The following is a 21,727-nucleotide window of genomic DNA, read 5'->3' on the forward strand; positions in this document are numbered from 1 at the left end:
ATCCATCAGTGCTCCTTACCAGTGGCTGAAAACTAAGTGAATATGTTCTAATGAGGGTTTTTTGTTCCCATTTTAAACTAATATGCATCGCAAATAGAGCAGAGAGATCTGACCAGTGTCCATACATAATAATCAACTGTACATTTTGTATTTTCAGAAACTATTTTTATGAACATCAAGCTTCTTCCTTATATCACGAAACAAGGAGAAAATATTGCCAAGTGTATAATATCTACCAAATATTTATGGTAGTTTTTAATATTTATCAAGTACTCGCTACATGCACAACATTATGCTGAGTTCCTTATATTATTTCATTAATTCTTCACAATATCTCTAAAGAGTAGGAATTTTTATTTCTACTTCACAGAAAAGAAAACTTAAACAAGAAGAGTAATTAGGTCAAGGTTATATACAAGTGGTTTCACAGTGGGAATGTGAACTTGAGGCACATTCCCCAACACCCACACTCTACTGCCTCCGTCCTAGCCTCCAAAGAGGTTGTTCAGTGATACATTTTTGGAGCCTTTTCAGTTGCTGACTCTTAAGGCCTCAGCAGAAGCAAATGCCAAACAACCACTCATCATGTGCACCTAAAATTATAGACTGCACAAAGAATTGACATATAACAAGACAGGCAGCAACAAATGGGAGGCTTCACACCCCCAGGAGCTAGAAATAACAGAAAAAAAAATCTGAAGGAAATCTTAATAGAGGAATATTTAGAACATTCAAAGAAATAAAGGGAAGGTTCCAAACCATGAAACAAGTCCATGAAAGAATGGAAAGGAACAGACAGGAAAAAGGAAGAAACAGACCACACAACTAACAAGTTACAGAATCAGAAATCAAACTTGGATCTGCCTGCCACCAAAAATCTATTTTCTTCTACCACTCCAGGAGAGCCATGATGAGTGTCACTGGTAATCTATTGCTAATTCTGGTCAGCACTTTTTTAGTTATCTTTCTTGACATTTACTGCATTTGACACTGTAACCCAGGAGTCACCAAACTGTTTCTTTAAAGAACCAGCTTTTCAATATTTCAGACTTTGCTCCCCATATAGTCTCTGCTGTACCTACTCAAATCCCATCATTGTTGCACAAAGCAGCCATAAAAATATGTAAACTAACTAGCATGACTGTGTCCCCCCCAAAAATTTATGGGTACTGAAATCTGAACTCCACGTAATTTTCACATGATTTATGTATTTTTTATTTATATATGACAGCAGAATGCATTACAATTCTTACTACACATATAGAGCACAATTTCTTATATCTCTGGTTGTATGCATAGTATATTCACACCAATTCGTGTCTTCCATACATGTATTTTGGATAGTAATGATCATCACATTTCATCATCATTAATTACCCCATGCCCCCTCCCTTTCCCTCCAACCCCTCTACCCTATCTAGAGTTCATCTATTCCTCCCATGCTCCCGCTCCCCACATGATTTATTTCAACCTTTAAAATGTCACATTTTCAGCTAAGAGGCTGTACACAAGTAGACAGCAGGACAGATCTGATCTGCAGGCCGTTAATCCATGGGCCTCTGCCATAAGCCATTTCCCTGTCCTTGACATTCTACTCTCCCTTAATTCCTAACATTTCTAGAGTCTTTAATATTCTTCTTAGTGCTTCACATTAATTACCTAATTTCATCCTCAGACCACTCTAGGAAATACATATTTATGCTATTATTCCAGTTTTATATGAGGAAACAGGTGCAGAGAAATTAAGCAGTTAATTCAAATCCACCCAGCTGGTAAGAGGTTCAAACCCAGAGATCTGATTCCAGAGCCGGGATCAGGGAAAATAGACTCGGTTGTGCTGGGGTAGAAAATAAAACTGAAAATCTGAGTGCTTTCCTTCCAGAGGTCTTTTTATATCACTGTCCAAAAGGATCATGGATGGGGAGAAGAGCTTGAGCGTGATGCACCTGCTCTTAACTGCACATGAGCTCGCCTCATGGTCAGTGGCAGCCCTAGTTGCTGGCTCTACGACCATGCAAAGAGCCTGGAAAATGGAGCTTCCTAAGTGCCAGGGAGAGAGAGATGGGTTTAGTGTACACCAAGTCAGCCTTCACTGCAAATCTCTGTTCTTCAGCACAGGCTGCAGCACCTCCTTGCAAGCGCTCTCCCTCTCTCCTACTTCTCTCTTCATTCATTCCTGGCTTCCTTGCTGAACTCTCCATTGGTCCATTATTCAAATGTGGGCGTTCCCCAACATCCTGGTAGTGGCCCCTTCTTTTCTCACTGCACACATTCTCCTTTGAGAAGCTCAGTAAAAACCATGGTCCCGGCTTCACGTGGAATTCCTTGGTAAGCTCCTGTCATGTCTACCTACTACATAGCACTGGTGAGATTTCCCATGTGCATTTCAAACTTACACGTCCAAAACTGAGCTCACCATCTTCCCCCACAAAATCTGTTCTTCCTTCTGTTTTCTCTATTTCAGTAAATGATACCACCATCCCCCCAGCTGCCCAAGCCAGAAACAAGGGTATTTTCCTAGCCTCTCTCTTTCCCTGTGTCCGTTTGGTCAGTTCCGTGCAGGAATTGCTCCAACCCTCTCCAATTCCACTACCCCTTCCTTGGTTGACACCCTCAGCCTTCCTCCCTAGGACGACAGGGACAACCTTCTAACCAGTCTCCCTGTCCCAGTCTTCTCGTTTCTAAAATGATCTTGTGAAAGCAGATTCAGTCATGGCATTCCACTACTTAAAACCCTTCTTGGCTCCTTGATTTCAGAATTCAATCAGAACCTCTAAGCATAATACATGAAAATGTACAAAGCAGTATCTGACCCCTACATTCCTCTCCCACCACATCCTTGCAACACCAAAGCATTTACAGTTCCTTGAAGTAGGGTGTGCTTTGCAGTTGCTTCCCTTTTTAGGGAAGCTTCCCCAGCTCCATCACCTCTATCCCAGATAATCCCTATTTGTGCACCATCAGGATCAAGTTTCCTTTCAGAAAGCCCTTCTCTTGCTACGTGTTCCGTTCACCTTCTTCAGGGGGCATGGCACCTGAGGTTGTGATATTTTAATGCAGGACATAGACTAGGCTCTGCTCTGTGTATCATCAATGCCTGCCACATGGCTGGGAATATGGCTCAATAAATGTCCACTTTTTTGAAAGCCAAGAAATGAATTCTAGTTCTTTACTTCACTTGTGATTTGGGGGGGTAACTTCCTGAGCCTCTTTTGCATCTCTCCTAGAAAGTCATGACTGTCACCTCACTTAGAAGAACTGCTGTGCAAGGAAGGGAGCACACTGAGCTTGTGTAGAACAACTGTTTGAAAATATAACTCCCTCCCTGCCTTCCCCCAGCTCTGACTCAAACAGAATTTTTCAGGGCCCAGGTATCTCCTAGAGATAACCAAGGCCCTCACTTCTTCAGCTAAGTGGATACTAATTGTCTGAGCACTTTCACTTTTTAGACCCAGATGAAAGGAGCTTAGAAGTTGCCACTTTGTCCTAAGAACAAGTAAAAAGCTGAACATGCTGAAAAATCAACCCTGCTTATATCCTTCAGAGAAGTAAGGTTGTAGGCCAAACATATGACACTGACCCTAAAGAGACAGAGAGGCACATCACAACTTAGCTGGAGAGACAGAAACCCACCAACAGAAACCTCATGGGAACCAGTGCTAGGGTAGGAAGAAATGAATAATTACAAGTGCTAGAGGCACAGTGTGAACGAATCCAAGAGCTTAAAAACCCCACAGGGTCCCAGTCTTGGAAGCCCCCACACCTTTGTGAGAGTCACCTCCAGGAGCTCCATCAGGTGATCGCAGCGAACATCAGAAAAAAAATTCCTGTCAATCTCCTGGCAGAAGGAGAAGAAAAAAAAATCGGAAATATGCCTGAGCATTCTATTCTTCTTAACAAATCCTACTGTCCAAAGAAATTATTTTACCAGAGCCCAACCTACCTGGAGAAACAGAAATTCCCAGAGGGATTTTAAAAACAAGAATCACTGATGAAGTTCACAGTCCAGGTGCACAGGCTCACCAGAAAACTAAGACCAAGTGATAGGCCTATAGAATGTCCCTCCCCTCCCCTACTTTACAAGTACATTACAAAATGCTATTTACTACAGTTTCTTTTACCCAGTACCTTGTATCCATCTATCAATTGAAAATTATAAGGCATACCAAAAGGCAAAAAACACAGTTTGAATAGACGGACCAAACATCAGAACCAGAGTCATATATGGCTGGAATGTGAGATTCTCGAACCAGGAATTTTTTTTAAACTTATAATTAATATGCTAAAGGCTTTAATGAAAAAGAAAGTAAAGGACAACATGCTGGATAATGTAAGCAGAGAGATGGGAATTATAAGAAAGAATCAGAAAGAAGTGCTAGAGATTTAAAAAACACTGGATTAGAAATGAACAATACCTCTGATGGGTTCTTTAGTCAGCTGGATACAGCTGAATAAAGAATCTCTGAGCTTGAGGATTTGACAATAGAAACTTCCAAAATTAAAATACAGAGAAAAAAATGAAGAACTGAATATCCAATAACTGTGGAACAGTTACAAAAGGTATAATATATGCATAATGGAAATACAGGAAGGAAAATAAAGAGAAAGGAAGAAAAGCAATTTTCAAAGCCACAGTGTCTGTGAACTTCCACCAAGTTAATGCCAAACTTTAAACTGCAGATCCACAAAGCCCAGAGAATGTCAAGTCAAGGATAAATGCCAAAAAAACCAAACTACACCTAGACATATCATATTCAAACTGCACAGTATTGAAGAAAAAAATCCTGAAAGAAACTATTGGGGCCTTACTTATATGACAGTAAAAAATAACAATTACACCTGACTTCTTCTCAGAAGCCATGCAAACAAAAGAGAATGGAGTATTTGGCAGGGAAGGAGGGTATGTGCACTATACCAACGCGGAATTCTATACTTCACAAAATTGCCCTTGAAAAATAAAGGAAAAGACAGACTTTCTCAGACAAGAATTTAGGAATGTGTGACCAGTAAACCTGTCTTAAAAACAATGTTAAGAGAAATTCTTAAGAGTAAAGGAAACTATAGACATAATTCAGAAACTGAAATCTTCACCAAGAAAGGAAGAGATCTGTTATAGTTTGATCTTTAATATTCCCTGAATCTCATGTACTAAACAATGCAGGAATATCCAGAGGTAAAAATGATTATAAGAGCTATAACCTCAGCAGCAGATTAATCCATTTGATGGATTAGTAATTTGAATGGACTGCTGGCTGGCAATTGAAAGAAGTTAGGTAAGTAGGTTTAGGCAAGACTGAAAGGTTAGGCATGGCTGGAAGAACTGGGTCACTGGGACATGCCCTTGGGGAATTACATTTTGTCCCTGGCCTTGCAGGCTCCCACCCCTACCTCTTTGTCCCTCCTTCCTTCCCTCCCTCTCTCCCACCCCTGCTTCCTAGCTGCATGGAACTGAGCAGGTTTCCTCTACCCATGCCCTTCTTCCATGGTGTTCTGCCTCATCTGGGGCCCAGAGCAATGAAGGTAGCTGATCATGGACCAAACCTCTGAAACTGTGAACACAAAATAAACTTTTCTTTCCCTCAGTGTTCTTGTTAGGTATTTTGGTCACACCAGCAAAAAAGTTAACTAACACAACATAAGAGAATGAATAAGTAAAGATAAAATAGAAACTTGTGGGGCTGGGGTTGTGGCTCAGTGGTAGAGCGCTCCCCCTAGCATGTGTGAGGCACTGGGTTCTATCCTCAGCACCACATAAAAATAAAATAAAGGTATTGTGTTCACCTATACCTAAAAAAAAAATATATATATATATATATATATATATATATTGAAAAAAATTTGAAACTTGCTTTTCTTATTCTTAGTGTATCTAACAGCATTTTGTTCAAAATAATAACAATCTATTTAACTATGTATGCTTATATAGATATAATCACACCCCTCGTGTCTTCTTCAGAATCCTGCTTTATAAACAGGTATTGCATTTCCTTTCTCAAAGCTCTCATCCTAAAAGTATCTTTCTCTATTTGCAAAATTATCTACCTCTACTTTGAAGAAAGAGTTGTCAACAGTGCCAAGTGTCTTTCTCATCGCTTTCCTTTAAAATCAACTCCTCTGATGCTGAGTTTCTCACCTCCCATTTTGCCCTATAAACCAGTTTCATTTCCCAGTTCTCCCAATATCTGGGGCTGAAGACACAATGACATTTCTGCTTTCTTAAAACTCTGGATTCCCTTGGCTTATGCCACTTATATAGTGATTATTTCTTTATTTCTTCCCCTAACATGATTTTCTTCCTCTGTCCTCCCCTTAAAATGTTGCATTCACCAAGCTCCATCCTACGCTCTCTTCTCTCACTTTACAACCCTTCATCCACGCCCAGACTTTCAGCTTTATTAGTTTCTTATTCATGCAACTAATATTTAGAAAATTTAATGTGCCAGACTCTATATGAGGTGCTGGGATACAATGATGAGCAAAAGAAAGCACAGCTCCTGCAGTCATTTATATCAACGGATATAAATGATAATGGAATAGCCAAAGAATAGAGTTAAAACCGGCAAGTTCTTGGAAGAAGAAGTGAATGCAGCCATGGGTAGATGTGGCCAGTGAATGAGGAGAGGCTTCTCTAAGGCAAGAGATGCTCCAATTGAGATGTGAAAGTAAGAGGCAGCCAGGTATGTGTAAGAAAGTGAGAGAACAGGAAAGAATGGAGGGAAGAGCTGGGGGTGTTCAGAAGAGGAAGTAGCAGTGTGGAAGCAGGAAGAAGCACAGCATCTGACCAAAGGCCAGTGTAGCTGCAGTGCAGGAGGAGGAAGAAGGTGTGAAATGAGCCTGGACAGGAGGGCTTTGCAGAGCAGCTTGGGTGTGTGGGCACCTACGAGCAGTATTGTGGGTCTTTGCCAGGGGAGGGACTGGTTTTTTGATTGGTTGGAGGGAGCAAAAGAGTGTGCTGACATAATTATACTCGCTTTTATAAAAAGGTTGTTCTGGGGGCTGGCCTTGTGGCTCAGATGGTAGAGGGCTTGCCTAGCATGTGTGAGGCACTGGGTTCAATCCTCAGCACCGCATACAAATAAATAAATAAAATAAAGGTACTGTGTCCATCTATAACTAAAGCAATAATCATAATAATAATTTAAAAATATTATTCTGAACCAGGTGTGATCCCAGCTAGGAGGCTGAGGCAGGAGGATCACTTGAGCCAAGAAGTTCAAAGTTCAAGGCCAGTAGGGGCAACATAATAGACCTTGTCTCAAAAAAAAAAAAAAAAAAAAAAAAGATTGCTCTGGCTGCAATGTTGAGAATAGGTTGGAGGAGGACAAGAATGAATCTAGGAAGTCCATTGGTCCATAGAAGAGATGACAGGTGGCACTGGAGTGTGGAGGAATGGAAAGAAAGGACTTGAGAGACAAAATCCACAGCACTTCATATTATAATGGATATTGGATATGGGAGCTGAAGGGAGCTGTTCACGATGACTCCTGGCCTTTTAACTTGTGCAGCTGGGTGGATGATGGTGGCATTCACTGAGGAAGAACACTAGGAGAATGCCAGTTCTGCAAGGAAAGAGCTCAAATGTAATTTTAGACTTGCTGAGTTCAAAGTGCCTTAACACATCCAAGTTGAGAATTCAAGTAAGCAACTAAATATACAGATCTGGCATTCAAAGGAAAGATACAGGCTAGAAATATAAGATTATGAGCCTTTTGAAGACAGACAGGACTTGAAGCTGTAAGTGAGGATGAGAAAGAGAATGAGCAGAATTGAGAAGAGAACCGGTTCTGGAGCTGAGCGCTGAGGAAATTAAAAGGCTTGTTGGAGAAGGAGGGCCTCAGGCAGCAAAAAGGATGCAGAAGAAACTGTTAGAGAGAAGGAGGGAAGTCTGTGGAACGTGGTGTTCCAAAAGCCAAGGAAAACAGTTCTTCATGAAACAGGGAGCATCAGGATGAGGAAGAGGGAGACTAGGAGATAGCCATTGTGCATAGAAACGTGGAGGAAATTGTTGACCTTACAAAGAGGGCATTTGTTTGTAATGGAAGACAAGCAAGTTTCAAACTCATAGGAAGGATCTCCTTATTAGGAAGAAGGAGAACACCAAAGAGAGAGAAAACCTCATCTGGAGGCTGTGAGGCTAGGGTCTAAAGCACAGCAAGAGAGGTTGCTCAGAGACCAGAAGAAATCCTGCTAGGATCATTTTAAATCCTGTTGTTTCTTCCTTGTGATCTTCTCTAATAAGTAAACATTAATTTCTGGCCACTGAACACCTAAAGCTTTTGAGGTTATACCTTAGCGCTTGATTGTATTTAATTTTGTACTTCATTATGTACCAACTCGTATAATTCCCTGTGGTCTCCTGCATGCATCTACATGACTATGGAGCCAGATAGGCCTGGTTCAAATTGTAGGTTGCAAGTTTCCTAACCCTTTCAAGTCTGAGTTTCTTCATCTATTAAGTGGATACAACTTGAAGACTATGGATCAAAATAGATGATCTGTGTAAAAGCTCCTGACACTGTAGAACATCCAGTAAATACTACTTCTTTCTTTTCTTCTCAGGAGGGAACACCCTATCATAGACTTCCTTTGTATCCACTGTACTGTGACAGGGACACAGTAGGAATCCAAATAGACTTAGTGAATAAAATCAAAAGGCCACATTCCCCAGCCATAACAGATGATAGTTTTTATTGTGTGGAGTGAGTGTGTGTGTGTGTGTGTAACTGAATTTCCATAGTGACATTCTAAATCAAGAAATATTACATTTAACTAAAGCATGTGGTAAGTTGTATTTGTATGGCTGATCTAAAATAGTACCATTGGGCTGGGGATGTGGCTCAAGCGGTAGCGCGCTCGCCTGGCATGCGTGCGGCCCGGGTTCGGTCCTCAGCACCACATACAAACAAAGATGTTGTGTCCACCGAAAACTAAAAAATAAATATTAAAAAAAAAATTTAAATAAATTAATTAATTAAATAAAATAGTACCATTCCCTCACGGTTCATGCTTGTTATCCCAGTGACACAAGAGGTTAACACAGGAGGATTGCAAGTTCAAGGTCAGCCTCAGCAACTTAGCAAGACCCTGTCTCAAAATAAAAATAAGGACTGGGATGGTAACTTAGTGGTAAAGTGCCCTTGGGTTCAATCCCCAGTAAAGGATGAAATAGTACCCTTCCCAAGGCAGTATACTCCAGTAATACAGCACTGATAATAATTTAGAGACTTGGTAAATTGTAGCTTACACACTGAGTCTAAGTGGTAAGTCAGGTTTTTGTGGTATGTCCTACAAGGATCAGCTGACGTCAAAAAGCTGGAGTGCCCAGGTTGCCTCTCAGCTCTGCAGGAAGCACTTGTACTTGCTGGAGAAAGCTGCTGATGGCATGTTGCAGTGATGAGAGCTGGGACGTTAGAGAGAAACAGAGGTCAGGAGGATGCAAGTCTATTTTTCCCCAAACGCTAAAACAATAATACCTGCTGCAAATTCGGGCAGCCAGTACTTCCTGACTGTCTTCACAGGCCATGGGGAGTTAGAACTAATTGTTTCTGCAAGAAGAAAGACAAATCCCAATTTCAAACCTCATAAAATTCATAAGGATATATTTTCACCATTCTTGACTGCTAAGTTAAGGATGTGCTTCATATTTTCAGAGTAAATATTAAACAGTGATATGATGTCACTTAGGTTGCCAGTTCTGAGCCAGGGATTTAATATATTTCCACACTCTGAAGACATCAAGTAAATGCCTTATCACTATGTTTGTCAGGCATGCCCCATCACAGGAATATAGGAAAAACCTTTGCAGAACAGATAGAATGAGAACTGATAGAATTTTTTTTTTATTTCAGAGCAGTAGGTTATGCTCCAAGGGTAAAAATATATGAAGAATTGATCAGAAGAGACTGTTTGCTTTTCTCTTTTCAAAAACCTTATTATTCTTGTCAGACAATTTTTATACTTAATTTCATGGGTTCCTGTAACATCTTATTAACCAGAGTAACCTTGAATGCCATGTCATTCTGAAAGCAAAATGAAAATATTTGTGATAACACAATAGTATCACAGCCTAATAAAGAAAAGAAAATAGAACTTGTGTATGGCCCCTATTCTTGTGTGTCTTGGAGCCTTCAAAGACAGGAAACGATTGCTAATGGGAAACCAAATAACCTAGGATTATTATATGTTTACAGAAGTAAGGATCAGGGCTGTGCAAAACCTGAAAACCCAGTCTAATAGCAAACAAGGACCTGCACAGACTTAAATAGGGAGGAAGGAGATGGATGTAATGAGGTCACTTTCTGCTCCCGGGAGGCAATTGCCAAGGAGCAGTTACCACTGTCCACCTGTGACAAATCTCTCTTACATCCTGTGGGGTTTTGGTCACACTGTGTGTCCTCATTTTAATTTTCTGTTGGGTCCATGCTTTTATTAGGGACAGTGGTTGTAGCTAGATCAAATGGAGACTCCCAGGACTGGGCTCCTACATGAGTTTGAGTTCCGGTCCGTCTGCCTTTTAGTGGCTTTATACTCTTGATACAATTGCTTCTCTGACCTCAGTTTCCAAATCTATAAAATGCAGACAATAGTGGGAATATTAAGGAGTTAATTACTATCAAGGCATTCTTTCAAATGCACAGCACTACACATATAGTTACACAAACATATAAAGTATTAATATGATGAGCATTGTAAATTCCTCATTTGAATTTAGATAAAACATATATTATAGACCAGCTTTAATCACTTATGATTTTAAAATGACTCCCTTATAAATACATTAAATAACCACACAAAGAGGACAAACATAATAAAATAGTGCAAGTGAAGAATTTATGTGGAATTCCAGTGTCATCCTGAAAATTTACTCTCCTAGCACTTGTTCCTCTTCCTGTTGTGTACTTATAATATGGATTATGACTATTTGTGTGTTTTTCTCCCCCACTAGATTATACCTATGGATATAGACAATGTATACTCCATGCTAATTCCTCAATTTATTGCACAATGATTGACAAATTATAGAAGGGCAATTCAAAACTATTTGCCCCATTAAACAGAATGAAGAAGTCTGATGTTCTGTAAACTGTAAACAAAGAACAGGTGGTAAAACAGATTAAGTGGCAATGATGATTCTTTTTAAATTTACTTGTTTTCAAAGGAGGGTACCTAGGATATTGGAGGACTCGAAAGCAAAAAGTGGTTGATCTGGTAGAAAGGGCTAAGAGGTGTGTGTGTGTGTGTGTGTGTGTGTGTGTGTGTGTGTGTGTGTGTAACATAAACACCCACCACCACCAAGCAGAAACAACTAAATACAGCCTCCCCCTGCCTGCATCAACACCTGAAATCCTATATCTGGGGAATCTACTAGAGGTTGATAATTTCACTAGAAGTTCTCTCCCAATTTTTCAACATTAACTTAACATCTATCAAAGGTTACTCAGCTGAATAAAATTTCTATCATCTTAGAACACTGTTAATTATACAATCCTTCTTAGCTTTAGATTCACACCAGTGAAAAGCACTGTATTATCAAATATTAAAAATTTAGGAGTTTTCTTTAAAGAGACAACTCTGTTGTACAATAGAAACATATTAAATTATTGTTGGCCGTTGGCCCTGCAGTATGGATAAATTCCTTATCAGTAAACAGAGGTGGTGGTTTACGGTGGTGGAGACTACAGGCTAAGGGGCTCAGACTCCCTGTGTTTGAGGTCTAGTTCTCCCCATTACTAATTGTATGATCATTTACTTCTGTGTCAAAGTTTTCCTCACTTGCAAACTGAGAGTTCTGTAAGGATTAAATTAGATAATACAGAACAATAATAATGAGAACATACTGAGTACCTACTCCAAGTCAAGAACAATGCTAAGCACTGTACAATTAACAACCCTAACCCTGGCTCCCTGAGTGGAACAGTGGACTTTGGAAAACCTGGGAACCACAGGTTTCCTTTGAATCCTGAGCTGAGAAGGAATGTATCAGAATTCATTTAGCTCTTCAATGATTTTTCTAGAACTTCTCACAAGATCAGAAGTGGGAATGGATCCAAAGGGGAACATATTGGACAGACTTTTGAGGTACACCATGTGGTGCTGGGTTTGGGCATTTTGTTTGCTTGTCTTCTTTAATTTAGAATCTTGATGACTCCGGAGGAACAAGATTGGTTCTAAAGAGTAAATGCAACAGTCTCCCTTTAAAAACCACTTTGCTTTTTAGTTAATCTTATCTTGGGGAAACCAGCAGGGAATACAACCTAAAACTTCCAGTGTTTTACTCTGTGTTTATAACCTTGAAGAAAGTAGAAATCAACAGTTTTTATTAAGTGCCTATTTTGGGCCAAGAGTGCTCATGATCTGGTTTAATCTTTACCACGATTCTTCGAGGAAAAACATTATCCCCAAGGTCACAGCTAACAAGGTCTTTACTCCAAGTTCATCACTTTCCAGTAAGCTATGTTGCTACCCCAGAATCTATAACAACTACCTTCCCACCAAAAAAGAAAAAAAAAAAAAGAATATAAAAATCTAGCTTTTTTTAACTCTAGTGTTTTATTTTACTCAAGATGAATCATAGGAATTCATCTCTTTGCAGATTTATAAAATAAGCAAGCCATATACAGATGTCTAAGACTAAGAAATATCAAGTCTGGAATTGCTTGTCTTTCAATGTATAATACACTTCCATTTCCTTGCTAGTTTCTTAAATTTCAGAACTTTTTTCTTATTTATAAAATCAAAACTACATGGTTTGGATAATTTGGAAAATGACAAAAAGCATAAAGAGGAAAATTAACATTAAATTATGGAGTTGTTCTTAACTGATAGATGTTAATAAAGTTATAATCAGATGGATAAAGGGAAAAGGTTCATCAAAGGGTATAAAGTTTCAGTTAGAAAGAAGAAGCTTTAGTGATCTATTGCACAGAACGGTGACTACCATAAATGATAATGCTTTGTAAATTTCAAATTTGCTTAAATAGTAGATTTTAAATATTTTCTCTACAAAAGAAATGGTAGGTATGAGAGATGATGGATTTGTTAGCCTGATTAGCCTGATTTAATCATGTTACTTCATAAGCTTATGTGAAGACATCACATTGTACCCCATGAATATATACAACTATTATTTATCAACTTAAAATAAAATTTTTATAAGTTATAGTAGGATTTCCCATGTCATAAAATAGTTCATGTAACACATTTTAATGGCAGTATAAAATATAATTCTATAGGAATACTGTATTTATTTTCATCATTCACCTCCTGCATAGCCTATTTTTCTTTTCATCTACTCAGTGTTATCAAGAATCATACCCTGACATATCATTACACATAAACTTTTCTTAAATTTCTGATTGTTATTCTAGGAGTAATAAGGGTGAAGGGTTTAAAGGTTAAAATTGTAATATTCTTGCTTCTTTCTAATCAGAAATATCTCAGAAATAAAGCAAGGTTTGTGTGTGTGTGCCCGTGCGTGTGTGTGCGTGTGTGTGTGTGTATGTGTTTAATAGGCTGAAGAATTCTACAGGGAAGATTTTTTAGATAAACCTGCTTGTTTAAATGGTTTGCAGAAAGACCTGTTTATATGGAGCTAGGGCTGTGGCTCAGTGTTAGAGTGTTCACCTACCATGCATGAAGCATGGGGTTCAATCCTCAGCACCACATAAATGTAAAATAAAGATATTGTGTCCACCTAGAACTAAAAAATGAATATTTTTTTTTAAAAAGAGAGAGAGCTGGGATTGTGGCTTAGTGGTAGAGCACTTGCCTAGCATGTGTGAGGCACTGGGTTCGATCCTCAGCACCACATAAAAATAAATAAAATAAAAAATTTCATCAACAATTAGTAAAAAAATATTTTTTTAAAAAAAGACCTGTTATACTAGGTCCAATTTAGTCTCACATGACTCAGGAGGCACTACATTAAGTGCTAGCATATCTGCAGTCCTTTGATCAATAAGCTACTCCTCTAACATAGCAGTCACTGTGTGACAGACAGATAAGAGGATACCTCTAGGGAGAGCAGCAGAATCTCCATACTTTTTCTACAAAATGAGTCCAGTCCTACAGTATCATTCAAAATATCTAAGACATCTTGTCATTTCTAAACACACATCTATCTTAAATTCTTCGAGCTTGCACCCAAAACACCTTCATTAATCTTCTTCTGGCCTCACTGTTATCTGTGTGAGGAAACGTTTTTACAAGAACAAAAGAAATTTGTAAAAGCAAAACTAGAAAACGTTCATAAGGCATTTCAGAAAAAAAACTAAAAGCTATAGAGAATGCTTTACCCACTTCCCAAGTTAAGAAATAAAACTGCAAATAATTGTAGCTTCCATTCCTCTGCATCCCCAGAGGTTTCCACAGTTCTGAATCCAGTGTTCACCAACCCCACAGGGGTCTATATTTCTACTGTGTGTGTAGGTGTATTTCTGGAAGGCAATTTCCAGGAAAGCATACACTTGGTTCACTTCTGTGTCATCGACACTAAAACAATATCCAGCTTATGGCAGGTATTCAAGAAATATTTATTGACTGCTAAATAAACAATATATTCATAAGCAATATAAGGTTTTTTCATGGTTTTGGATCCCTTATAAATTTGCCCATGTTGCCCATTTCCCTCTGCAACTTGATTTTCTTGTTCATTCCTTGCAGATCATGTAACTCTGCTTCCCATATTTTCACTGCCATGCAGCATTCCAGTGAAGACCATACCATAGTGTAATTCTTGGTCCTTCCAATTTTGGTGGCCTTGAGTTGACTCCAAATTTTATTGTTGTTGTTGTTGTTACCAGGGATTGATCTCAGCAGTGCTTAACCACTGAGCCATGACTCCTGCCTTTTGTGTGTGTGTGTATGTGTGTGTGTGTGTGTGTGTGTGTGTGTGTGTGTGTGTGTGTATTTTATTAGACACAAGGACTTGCTGAGTTGCTTAGGGCCTCGCTGAGTTGCTGAGACTGGCTTTGAACTTGTGATCCTCCTGCCTCAGCCTCCTGAACTACTGGGATTACAAGCCTGTGTCACCACACCCAGCCTAGTAGTCTCCCATTTTTAATGTCTTTAATTAGGTACAATGAATGTTCTGATAGTGTCTTCTTGTTAAACTGAATAAAGAGCTTCTCTACAACAAACACCAGGAGAGAAAGTAGAAAAGGTCTGTGGCTCCTGCCTCTTCTACATCTCTGCTGGGTGAATGGGAACTTAGGTAGTCCTCAGCCCTCTGGGCGTCAGCTTACTCACAAGTGAAATGAGGCTCATTGGCTAGCTGGTCTTTTCAACGCGTTTGTGCATCTTCGACTTTATTGTATATTTCCCAACTCCTCTAATTGAATTGATCCTTTTTTAATATTTAAATATAATAATTATATATCAAAGGTAATTGGATTTATGAAATTGTGACTTCCAACAATTATACTACACTTGGTGCATATGCATCAATTCTGAATTAGAAACAACTTTAGCAACATTGGTGTCATAGTTAGGAAAGGGATATAGATGTCTTTTATGTAATCTTTCTGTATTTTCTTAAATCAGTTTGGTTCCATGGCCTTTTCGTTATAGATACTGGAAGTTTCTTTTCAAAAATGGTATGGGAAGGCCCATCTTCCTGACTTCTGGAATCCCACTAGAGTCTGTAAAGGCTCATCTCATCCAAACAGTTTGAAGAAAAGGCTTCTAGTCTTTAGCTCTGTGTGATCAACACAAAATGCTAATTTATCAAGCCTGTGTGATCCACTCAAAAGCAAGCTGTCCTGCTTACAGCACCCATGCCACTGTAACCAGCTGAACCAGCCATCCTCCTGTCAAACCCACCAGAGATCCTGTAACGTCCTGGGACTATCAGTGTGGGAATAGGGCTCAGGTCTCCTTTCCTTTGCTAAAGGAAATGTTGACTCATTCCCTCTCCTCAAACTCCACTCTTGGTAGCACAAACTCTTGGACAGTATATACCCCATTTGCTCCAAGAGCCTAACCTCCAGCTTTCTCTCTACTAAACCAATAGCAGAAAATGCAATATAGTTATTTTTCAACAGATACCTGGCTAGCTTTATTTCTAGAAGTTTTCATCATTTTTATTTTTATGAGTTTTTGTTTACTCTGTAATGACTATGTTCAAATAACATATTGAAATTTTGTAGATCAAACCATAAGTATCTGATTGATTTTATGTTTTCTAAAGAAATTTAACAGATTTCTACAAAGTTAAATTAATATGTATTACCAAAAAAAAAATCATTATCTGGCAATGTCAAGTTGCATGGGTAGCACTTTCACTTGCAGCTGCCCAGAGTGGAATGTTGTGACTGATTCCATCTGGCACACAGCATTGGATGACCAGCACACTTTGAATGGGTAGAGGTTATATTTTAAAGGGAGACATTCTCTCTCAAATGTTTTTTCTTTTTCTTTCTTTTTGGAGTTTAATTTATAGGGTTAAGTTTTACCGAGATTTAAGGTTTCAAATTCCATCGTTACTCTGAGAGCCTCCAGCAAGCTGTTGAGCCACGTTGCCCTCCTTTTGCTCTATGGTGGAAAGCTGCCAAAGCAAGGATGGCCCCAGCACTGGATGTGGGTCAGGCATTACGCTAAGCACTTCATGTACTTTATCCATACCAGAGCCACTCTGTCTGACCAATGTTACTAAAGCCCATTTCATAGACAAAGAAATTGAGACACAAAGTGTGTAAAATTGTTTGGCCAATGTAAAACACCGAGTTATTGCCAAAGCAGGACTTGAACCAGATGTCACTGTCTCCAAAATTGCAAAGGTGTGAATGTGTGTGTCTCACAAAACCCACATGCCGAAAGCCAATCACTAATGTGATGGTGTTAGGAGATGAGGCCTCTGGAAGGTGAACAGATCATGAGGACTGAGCCTCATAAATGAGATTAGTGTCTTTGTAATAGAAGCTCAAGCCCTTGCCAGATGTCATATCTGCTGATGCTTTGATCTTGGGCTTCCCAGCCTCCAGTTCCATGATAGATAAATTGGTTATAAGCCACCCAGTCTGTGACATTTTGTTATAGCAGCCTGGTCAGACTAAAACAAAATCCATCTCTCTAAATCCAATAGTCTAAGCTCCAGCTGCACATTAGAAGCACCTAGGGAGTTGGTAAAGCCACCCTGTATCCAAGCCCCACCCTGGAGAGTCTGATTTAATAGGTCTGGGAGTGAAGCCTGAGCAAAATTATGTTCTAAAAGCTTCTCGAGGGATTCTAATGTGCACCTTGGGTGAGACTCACTGCTACTGGCCAAGAAGGATAAATGCAGAAAGGGATCAAGAGTGCAAAATCAGCAGAGCAAAAGCAGCAGGAACACTCGTTTCCAAAATGTAAGAAAATATGGTCTTTTCAAATTGGTTTAAATGTGAAGAAAATATGCTAATTCGAGAAGATATAGACCTTATATCTGGGTAAGTGGGTGCCTGGGATTTTGCAGTTTCCATTTCAGCTCAGCCTTAACCAGCAATGGCAGGCAGAGCCTGTGGCAGAGAACCACAAGGGAAGGGCCTAAAACAGCAATGCCTCAGTAGTAAATGTGCATGGCAATAGTTTTCAGGGAGTTGGAAAGACTAGACTCTACCACTGCAGTTGTTTGCCCACTAAATGAACTCTTTGGGGGATTTTTTTTTCCTGGTGGTTTTGCACCCCTGCTTGAGGGCACTAGTTTCTGATCTCACAAGAAAATGGAAGTAAACCCCTCTCAGACTGCAGCTCTGACCTCAGATCAGGGAGAAGTTTCATGTAGCATCTGCACAAGGACAAATGTCTCAGGAAGTTAGAAGACTATGTCTATTAACACCTTGCTGGAGAAGAAAACTACCTCCACAGGGATGGATTTTCCCATCTCCTAAGTGGAACCAGGGCTAGTAGGTGAGTAGGAGTTGACCTTACAGAGAGTGTGTGCCAAAGACAGAGACACAAAGAATAAGGATGAGCTGCAGTTCCAGAAAGAGCAGCCAACCTTTCTGGATGCCTGGGTCTTTCCCAATTTTAAAGCTGAGAATCTCACATCCTGAGATGCCATTTAGCTGTGGGTTAACAGAGATGGTGGGTACCCCTAGCTCCTGACAACCCTGTAGAATGGGTAGGGAACAGAGCACAGTGTACCCCGAAGGCTGAAAGCCTGTCTCTCCTGCCCCATGTAGCCTCTTTGGGGGAAGTCAGTAAACTCCCTGTGTGCACCTGTTTGAGCCCTTTTCTAGGGTCTGGGGTGTCTTAGTCTCTGTGTACTGTCTGACATTCCTGCAGCAGATTCCTAAAAAAAAAAAAAAAAAAAAAAGGTCAATATAGGGCTAAGGTTGTGGCTCAGTGGTGGAATGCTTGCCTAGCATGTGTGAGGCACTGGGTTCGATCCTCAGCAGCACATAAAAATAAATAAAAAAAATAAAGGTATTGTGTCCATCTACAACTAAAAAAAAAAAGGCAATGTAATGTCAAGGTTTTTAAAAGTTTTCCATTGCTGAATGGCTTTGTTCTTTCCTCCTAATTTTCTGATAATTCACCTGAATCTAATCCTAGACCTTTCCTGACAATGTTGGAGGTTCTGGGCCATTGTCTTCTATCTTGCTGGGGTGCAGAATCTGAAGCTATTCTAAATGTCAGACTTGTTTCTCCCAGACCTCTCTGGAAGTTTTTAAAGATTCTTTTTTCACACCTGGTGTTCTGAAGTGTCCCAGTGAGGTGCCTTCAGGAGAATCTTTTCTCATTCACGGGGCTGGGCATTTGGTATGACCTTTCAATGCAGAGATTCAGAGCCTTCAACCCTGGAGCATTTTACAGAATTTCTTTTTTCTTTGCTTTTTTTCTATTTCAGCTATTTCTGTTCTTGCGTTTTAGAATCCAGTGTTAAGCTTCCTGAATTAATCCTTTCATTCTCCCCCGCCCCGCTTCATATTCTTTGTTCTGCTTTCTGGGAAATTCCTTAAATTCTCCTTAGCCAACTACTCTATCAAATTTAATTCAGCTATCATATTTTACTTTTTAAGAGCCCTTCTTGTCTAACTGTTCCTTTCCCACACTCTGCTGTTTTTACTTCATAGATCTAATAGCTTCTCATATCTTTCTGAGAAAAAATAATATTTAGATTGCTTTTTAATTTTCTTCATCTCTTACATTATTTTTATTTTCTTAGGATTATTTCCAACTCTTATTCCCAACTCTTCCTTTCCCACTCAAAGATTTCCTCCTAAATTTTGAGATCCATGGTCATTCACTTATATTAAAAATGAGACAAGCAAACAGCTCTGGATGCATGGGGGTTGCTGGAGTAGGAGGCTCATCCAAAGGTGGATAATTAGTGCAGCATGATTAGGCAGGGTATTGTTAATCATGTAATGAATTACCACAAACTTAGTGATTTAAAGTAACACAAATTTATCACTTAACATTTCTGCAGGACAGAAGTTCTGAAGCCAACATGTCGGCAGGAGCCCCTTCCTCCTATAGGCTCCTAGGGGAGAATCCATTTCCCTGCCTTTCCTAGCTTCTAGAGGCTGCTGAACTCCTGAGCTTGTGCCTCCCTCTATCACCTTAAAGCTAGCAGATAGTCTCCTCAAGTCTTTCTCCACTACCGCCCACATACACACACAAATGCTTCATTTTATCCCCATCTTGACTGACCTCCTGCCTCTCTCTCTCTAGCACCCCTATGATACACTCTGTCCCCAGATAATCAGGAAAATCTCTCCATCTCAAATCCTTAATCACCTCCGTAAAGTTCCTTTTTCCATAGAAGACAACATATAGCTTCTGAGGATTAGGCAATGGACTTCTTTGAGGGGCCATTATTCACCCTGCCACAAGCAAAGATTGGTCATTTCTCAGTAGACCCCCCCAATGCCAAAACGTAGAGATTTTCCTGTTGTTGTTTTTCCCAAACTACCTACATGTCTTACGTAGGGAATAGGATCCTGGTGTTTGGTTTCATGAATACAAGGCGAGTTAGTGATTCAACTGCCCACAAGCAAATTTTAATAGTTTTTCAGACTTTAACCTCCCTCCTGAGTGCTAAGACCTAAGGCCTTTGTCTCCTACACTACCTTGTTCCCTTTCTTCAAAGAACACAAGTAAGCTTATTAAAACATAGACCTAATCTTATCACTCTCTTCCTTTAAAACCCTTTAATGGTTTTGCCCTTAAGATTAATTTTAAAGTCCTTTCCTGGGTTATAAGTTCCTAAAGGGTTAGGCCCCTTATTGCCTCTCCAGTCTATAAACAATTTTGAGGAATTCTACATTTTCCCTATTACAGTAGGTTAGGGGAATTGTTATTGCCAATTTATTTCTCTGAATGGCCTACAACCACCCCTAACCACCCCAGTAGACTGGAAGATCCCAAAGGCCATTGTCTTCATTCATTCATTCATTAACCCAATGATTCTTTAACCTGAAGTAACATCAGCTCCCCTGGGTCATGGTTTCTTATTCAAGAGGTCTGAGGTAAGGTCTGAGAATTTGTATTTCTAACAAGTTCTAACAATCAGGTGATGCTGATTGTCCACACTTTGAGAATCATGGTTTAACAAATATTCATGGAGTATTGCCTTGTTCACCTCTATATCCATAGCAGCTAATACGGTGTCTAGCACAGAGTAGGGCCTCATTATCATAAATGGTGGCCATCATTATTCAATAAAAAGAGTTGAACATGAAGCAGAAAGGAAAGCTACTCTTTAAACTTTTCCTATTTTAGCTTCTGAATCATTAAATTGCATTTCATCATATTTTAAAGAAATAGAGCATGTAGGGGGCTGGGGTTGTGGCTCAGTGATAGAATGCTCACCTAGCATGCTTGAGGCACTGAGTTTGATTCTCCATACCACATAAATGTAAAATAAAGATATTGGGTCCACTTAAAAAACTAAAAAATAAATATTAAAAAATAGAGCATGTACCCTTTAATCCAGTATAATGCAAGTACCAAGGAGAAACATTGGCATTCAGGGAAACCTGTTAAGGCTCTAGATCTTATGGTCTTAGGATAAGAAGAGAACATCACTTTAGGCTCAAGATACACATAGTGTCTTAGATATATGACAGTTTTAGAACTTGCCCAAGAATACAAATTTTATTAATAAAGTAGTCATTGAGGCAAAAACAAAGAAATTTTCAAATACAGTGACTAGGACTGGTAGATACTAATAACATGATCCAGACTTTATGGGTCACCATAATCACAAAATAAGAAAAAGTCTAGATAAGCAATTATATTATTATTGCTAGCTTTGTTGCAAAAGAGAAATCAAATGAAGAGCATTTGGAGTAATAGTCATGTCACAGCAAATATACAAAGCAAGACAAAGAATGAATTTTTACATACAAATGCACTCTTTCCTTTTTATCAAACCTCAATTAAGACTACAACATACATTTATTTTTTCCAAATATTGGTCCCAATAAAAAAATGAAAGAAATATCATCTTCACTGTCTTTTGGAAGTTCATTTGCCAATCCTGAAAATATACTATATTTCAGCTTGGTTTAAAATAATTCAGAGGGGTATTGAAAAATGTTTGAGGAATATTGTTTGAAATAGAAAATTGAACATTTTCTTAGTAGGGGGACAAACGATAGTCTTTAGTAAAGCATTTCTGACTTCCCACTAAGAAAGTTTCCCACACCCTCTTATCCTGTTCAAAAGTCATCAACAAGAGAGTAGGTGGTCTACATTATCCACTACAGTAACTTCTTGCAGTAGCTTCCACCCAAGAAGGTGATGA

The 21,727-nt window shown here is 39.2% G+C and overlaps 2 protein-coding genes across 8 annotated transcripts in view; both read left to right on the forward strand.

Moving 5' to 3' along the window:
- The window catches only part of Miga1 (mitoguardin 1), a 574,792-nt gene that overhangs the window by 217,679 nt on the left and 335,386 nt on the right, over positions 1–21,727 (forward strand). The window lies entirely within an intron of this gene.
- Positions 1–21,727, forward strand: part of Ak5 (adenylate kinase 5) — a 235,993-nt gene that overhangs the window by 137,095 nt on the left and 77,171 nt on the right. The gene's annotated exons all lie outside the window — the stretch shown is intronic.

The sequence above is a fragment of the Ictidomys tridecemlineatus genome, chromosome 11 (genome assembly GCF_052094955.1).
Source record: "Ictidomys tridecemlineatus isolate mIctTri1 chromosome 11, mIctTri1.hap1, whole genome shotgun sequence".
Taxonomy (NCBI): domain Eukaryota; kingdom Metazoa; phylum Chordata; class Mammalia; order Rodentia; family Sciuridae; genus Ictidomys; species Ictidomys tridecemlineatus.